The sequence below is a fragment of the Narcine bancroftii genome, chromosome 14 (genome assembly GCF_036971445.1).
Source record: "Narcine bancroftii isolate sNarBan1 chromosome 14, sNarBan1.hap1, whole genome shotgun sequence".
Classification (NCBI taxonomy): domain Eukaryota; kingdom Metazoa; phylum Chordata; class Chondrichthyes; order Torpediniformes; family Narcinidae; genus Narcine; species Narcine bancroftii.
In genome coordinates, this window is record NC_091482.1 from 27866768 (window position 1) to 27873019 (window position 6252).

Below are 6252 nucleotides of genomic sequence, written 5' to 3' on the forward strand. Positions count from 1 at the left end.
TTTTATTGGCAGTATTTAGGACTTGCTCATTAAAATTAAAATTCAATGCTTCCCAACTTCTTCAGGAACAGAAGAGAGGAGAAAGGGTAAGCGCATGTGGGCTTGTTCTCATCATCTGACATTTATAATCAAAACTAAGGCTCAGAAAATGTTTCAGCTGAGATATTTCACATTGAAATGCATTAGCAGTGGCAATAGTTTCTGTATTTGATGTGGATGCCAAATCTGATTGCTTTACTCTGGTAGAACTACCGTAATTAATTTTGATGCTTTTGATATTGGCCATTGGGGTATGTTGAAGGGAGCAGCTGGGAAAGGCAGGAGAAGTTGCTTTCACCAGAATGATGAGATTAACAAAAGTCCCTGTGGATCTGGGACCTCAATTTATATCTGGTCGATGATCAAGTTGAATCAATCACTGATCAGTCACCATAGCAACAAATTAGCAAACAACTATTATGGATTATAAAGGATGCTGTTGTATTTTATTGTCAAGCAGAGGGACTTGACAATGGAAAATTTAATATCCTAAAAGCCCACAAAATCTTTTCAGGTAAAAGATATCATATCTTTTTCAATATCGGGACACTTCCTTCAGATCTCATCCTATGATCTCAGCCTACAAATAGTTACATTTAAGTAGATAAATCGAATCCCTGTTGACCCAGAGACTTATTGATCATTTGAGATCACTGTACATGGATGTCATGGGATTGATTACAGGAGATTGGTTTTGCTACACTACACACTGCTATCCCTTTCCCCACACCCCTCCCCCCATCCCTCGTCTAACAGAGGTGTGTAGTTCACTATCTCAGTATTTAATATTGCTTAGGCACTGAACACATCCTTTATCTTTCTTAACTAATGTGGCTAATAGCCTTGCCTTGGTCCAGACTGACCAGAGTCTATTATTCCTACTAATCAGCTGAATTTAAAGCTAAAGGTTCCATTATTGTTATGTAATAGTACATTTAGAATGTAACATACATGAAATTCTTGAACTTTTGTCTACTGTAAGGCAGTAGTTGTTCAGTGCCCCTCGCAGAAACCTGCAGCACCTGATGTTCCCAGGCAGTCTCCCCTCCAAGTACTGACCAGGCCTGAGCATGCTTACCTTCCAAGACCAGACAATGTCAGGTGTATTCAGGCTATTAGCTTTCAAAGTAATTTTTGAGAAATCAGTGATGAAACTAAGGGCTAAAAGAAATAGAGAAATGTGAATGATGTTTGCTATTAACAGTAAGAGGGAAAATAATGGATGTTGGTGAACTTTACTAAGTTTACCAACTTTAACTTAGTAAAGTTAAGAATAGGGAGTGGGAATTGGAGAAAAGTACTAAGGATGTGAAGAATGTTTAAAGGTATAGTGTTATGCAGTATTGTTCCAGTATAATGAATATTTCAATAGCCTTTTCATTGATACATGTTAATATACAAATGCAGATTTGAAATCAGGAGTCATTTGTGACTTTGATGAAAACTGGAGAGGGCACAAAGGGAAATCAGGAGGAAATTAGAAAAGGACATACAAAGACTGGTGGATTATTTGAGAGAATCTTGGGTTTGTCACCTGGACAGAGAGATATGGAAGAGGCAGTCGTCAGAATGGATATCCAACATGTTGTTGGCAAGGGAATGGGTGAGAGATTTAAGGAAACAAGTTACTGTACAATCCAATGTGTTCTTGGGGTGCTAAGCAGAGAAAGGATACTACAAAGGTGTACGCAGTAGTTCAGATAGGTGTGGAAGCAAACAATAAAATGTTGTCTGCTCATAAAACAGTGACTCTATCTGGATTTGATCTTAACTTTGCAGCAATTAATATGATTACTGAACCAACAAAGGTAAAAGAAAATTGTCGTTTCACCTGGACAAGGGCTCTGTACTGGAGTATAATGAAATTAAGGTGGTAATTTACAACTCCTGTAGTTATATGCGAAGGGTGCACACGTTGGCAGATGTGGAAGAAGGGAACTGAGGGAATAAGGTCTTCGGAATGAGTGGATGGGAGGAAAAGGTGAAGATTTATTGAGGGAATGACTAAATTTATGAGATGATGAAATAGTAGTGAACAGGTCATTTGTAATTATAGTAATTAGTCATTCCATTCCTCACAGGACCAGTCACTGATCAAATCCATTCAAGCCCTTCTGTCTGCATTGTACAGTTCTCTCCAGTGCAGAGAATCTCCCTGCCCATTTACTCTTTGTACAACAGCTGTTATGCATGTTAGACAACTATCATCTGCAATCTAGTTGCCAATGCAGGCAGTAGAATTAGAGACAAAACTGTGTATAAAGCTAGCAGAAATACCAAGCCATCTGTCTCCATTTCATTGTAGCTTGTTGCCAGTGATTGAATCCCTGGGCTCTGGTCCCCTCATTGTTCTTTCCTGGTTGGATGTTTTGATTTTATTCATTGTCCCGATCTGGAGAAGGCTGGCAAGCGCAGCATTTATTTTCCATCCCCAACTCTCTTTGGGAAAGCAGGTCACATAGCATCCATAGGAAGTAAATGGCACTCAAGGATTCAGGCCTGAGCCCTTTGTCAGGAATGTTGAAAATCTGACACTGAGGTCAATGGGAATCCCGGGGATTTGACAGATCTCAGATGCCTTGAAGAATGGCTCAGGCCCATTTTACCACTGGCAACCTATTGTAAATTTCTCCCATCTTGCCTACCCTTTTCAACTCCTTGATCTTATTAGGTACTTGTTGGGAATGTAACTTTGCTGATCATCTGGAGGCCAGATCTGAATTTTGTTTGGAAGTGTCTTACTCTTCAGATGCCAGGCTTGAAATCCCTGTATTACCTAATATTACTATACTACTGTATAGAAATACTGGCCATTCAGTTAATCTACATAATGTCTTTATTACTTTGCCACTAGTTGGCATGTTCATAATAAGATGCAAATATTGCAGAGAAGTTCATTTCCATTGATAGTTCAGATTACACAAATGCTGAAAAAGAAAATTGTGAAGTGGTAATTATGTTAAGAAAATCCATCTTTTGAGACTAATTATAATATATTGGACTGCCCGTTCCTTTTTCAGTTAATATGTTTGAAAACAGCCAGTTAGTGTGCATTCAAAATGATGATATAATTGTAACAACAAACCTCTTGAGAAGATATTAGTTCATTAAAGTGTGGAAGTTGATAATCCTATTTATCATTCAATGATTCTATTCAAAGTTCCAAACATTTTTAGGAATATACTTGCAAGCCAATTACAATAATGCAACCCTAGCCAAAATTGCTGACACCATGAAGAATGGATTACTTTGCTTTTGGGGTGAAACATTGCAAATTGGATAGTTTATCAGAATCTTGAGAACCTGGCAAAATCTTCTGGTGATAGTTACATAGGTGGAAACTGGAAACAGCGTGAATTCACTGAGACAACCTATATGCTCATTTGCTGACCTTGAAAGGTGGAAGTTAGTTCTGGCCAAGTCAAAAGGAGAGAGTGGCTGATGTCAAATTGTCATTTGGTTTCACACTTTCATCAGTCAATTTAGATATTGACACGACTTAATTTAGTAGCTAGATAGGATCCGCGTGTGATGGGATACCAGGCTGAAATAAGCCTGCATTGAAAGGGTAGATTGCACTCAGGTACTGCTGCAGAGCACTTAAGGACATGTTCCAGGGAAAAAAAAACATTTGAGTATGTTGAATGAAATGGTGTAGTACAAAGCACAAAATATCATGGATCATGGATGGGTCGGGGACAACAGTCCCTATTTTTCAGCCGTTGCTGACACTGGCACCCAGCCACTCACCTCCAGCTCTCGATGTGGCATTTCATGTTATCCTCCAAGTTGTATTCCTCTAAAGTATCAATTTCTGCAAAAGCTGTAATCAAAGTTTCTTCAAAACCAGTCATAATTTTGAAATAACTATAAAGAGCACCAAACCTTGTGGAATTGCATTAAAAGTCAGATTATGATAGGTTTCTTCTTTTGGTGGAGTGTGTTCAGTTTTGTGAGGTTAGCTTGAGCATTGAACTCAAAAGCTGAACTTTTCCACAGCTTCTTCCAAATCCTCTGCAATGAGCCCCTCCAGTCGAAACAGTCAGAAAGCTCCTCCCTTTCAGAGGTGGAGATATGGTTTCAAGCAGCACCAGCCAGCTTCAATTAGTACTAGATACTCCTGAAATTGGGTTGTGGGCCTCCCTATCTTCCTCCTCCCCACAATGCTTTCTCTTCACCTTCTGCCTTCTCTATTTCCTCTCTATTTCCTCTCCTACTCCACCATAAACATCTCTCTGCCAAAGTACAACATCTTACACTTCAAGTGTAGTTTATTGTCATCTGATTGCACAAGTACAACCTGACGAAACAGCTTTCTCTGGTCCTCGGTGCAAAACACACAAACACACAACCAGACATGACATATGTACCAACAAACAATACATATACAGTACAAGTATTGAGAGATACAATTATTTCTAGTGCTTGAGACTTCATCTCTCATTATCCAGGAAGTTCTTAGACTTCATTTGTTCTCCACAAAGCTTTTGGGTTGTCTGCGTTATGGTTTGGTGCAACAATCAGCATGTCTTCCTCCAGCCTGGAACATAACAAGTCAGCAGTATTCCTGCATGGACATCTTGCTTTGCTTGACGACCAGCAGCACTTGTGCCTCATCTGTTTGGCCGCAATGGGATGTTAAATACTGTCACATTTCTCTACTGACTGCACTGGAAAGTGCTGATGGCTGCAGGAACGCAGTGATAAGACCAGGGCAGATAAGAATTTAACACACTATTTTGAAGCAGAAACTACACAAAAGCACCTTTTGGTCTTTTTTTGGAGGCAATCATTTCATAGTACAGTGCAATTATGTCTTAGTTCATGAAAAATGTGAAATCCTATTTCTAGGCACATTTTTTTATACCTTCAAAAGTTGTATTGACCAAGGATTCTATTATGGCATTTTCTAATATCACCAAGACTAAGTCCTGGAACTTGTTAACGATTAGTATTGTGGGAATATCTTCACCATCACATTCTTAAGAGCAGTCAGGGATGGTCATGCTGGTCGGTGAATGCTGAAACTGCCAAAATTTGGCATCTCTGAGTGAATTTGTTAATTTGTGAAATTCCATTCACTTTAATGCTTTATACATGAGAATAGATTACATTGGAACCCAACACAATGGGCGAAAGAGGCAATTGGATGAGTTTCTGGAGATAGAAGATAGGCTTAACCTGTGACAAAGTGGATTTGGCAGTTTCTTGATGCACCTAACAACTTTCACATTTCAGATTTATTTATTGTCAGAGTATTTCCATGACATTGCATACAACTCTGAGATTCCCTCTTCCTGCAGGCACAGCAGAATTACCACTAATTCGTAGTGCAAAATTTAACTGCACACAACATGAATGTGAATCAAAAGAACTATAAACAAATAACGTGAACTGACCGGGTGCATCACAGTCTGGTATGGGGACACCAATACCCCTGAGCGTAAAGCCCTGCAAAGGTCGTGGACAAAGCCCAGGACATTACAGGCAAAACCTTCCGCAATATTGAGTAAATCTACAGGGAACATTGCCGTCGGAGGGCAGCAGCAATTATCAAAGATCCTCACCACCCAGCACACACTCTGTTCTTGCTGCTCCCATCAGGCAAGAGGTATAGATGCCATAAATCTCGCACCACTAGGTTCAGGAACAGTTGCTACCCCTCCTCCATCAGACCCCTCAACAACAAACTCAATTAAAGACTAATTTAAAGACCCTTACTTGTGCACTTTATTGATTTTCTTTGCTCTCCCTGTATTGCACAGTCAGTTTGTTTGTATTTCTGTCCCCATACCAGACTGTGATGCAGCCGGTCAGTACACTTTCCACCACACATCTGAAGAAATTTGCCAGGATTTCTAGTGTAATACCAAACCTCTGCAAACTCCTGAGGAAGTAGTGCCATGCTTTCTTCATGATGCTTTTGGTGTGTTGAGTTCAGAAAAGATCCTCCAAGATAGTGACTCTCAAGAACCTAAATGTGCTCACCCTCTCCACCTCTGATCCCCCAATGATCACTGAATTTCTTTTCCTGAAGTCAACTATCAGCTCCTTAGTTTTAGTGACATTGAGTGCAAGGTTGTTGTTGGTGCATCATTCAGCCAAGTTTTCAATCTCAATCCTCTATGATGTCTCATCCCTTTCTTTTATACAACCCACTATCATGGTATTGACAGCAAATTTGTAGATGGTGATATTGTCATACCGAGCTAC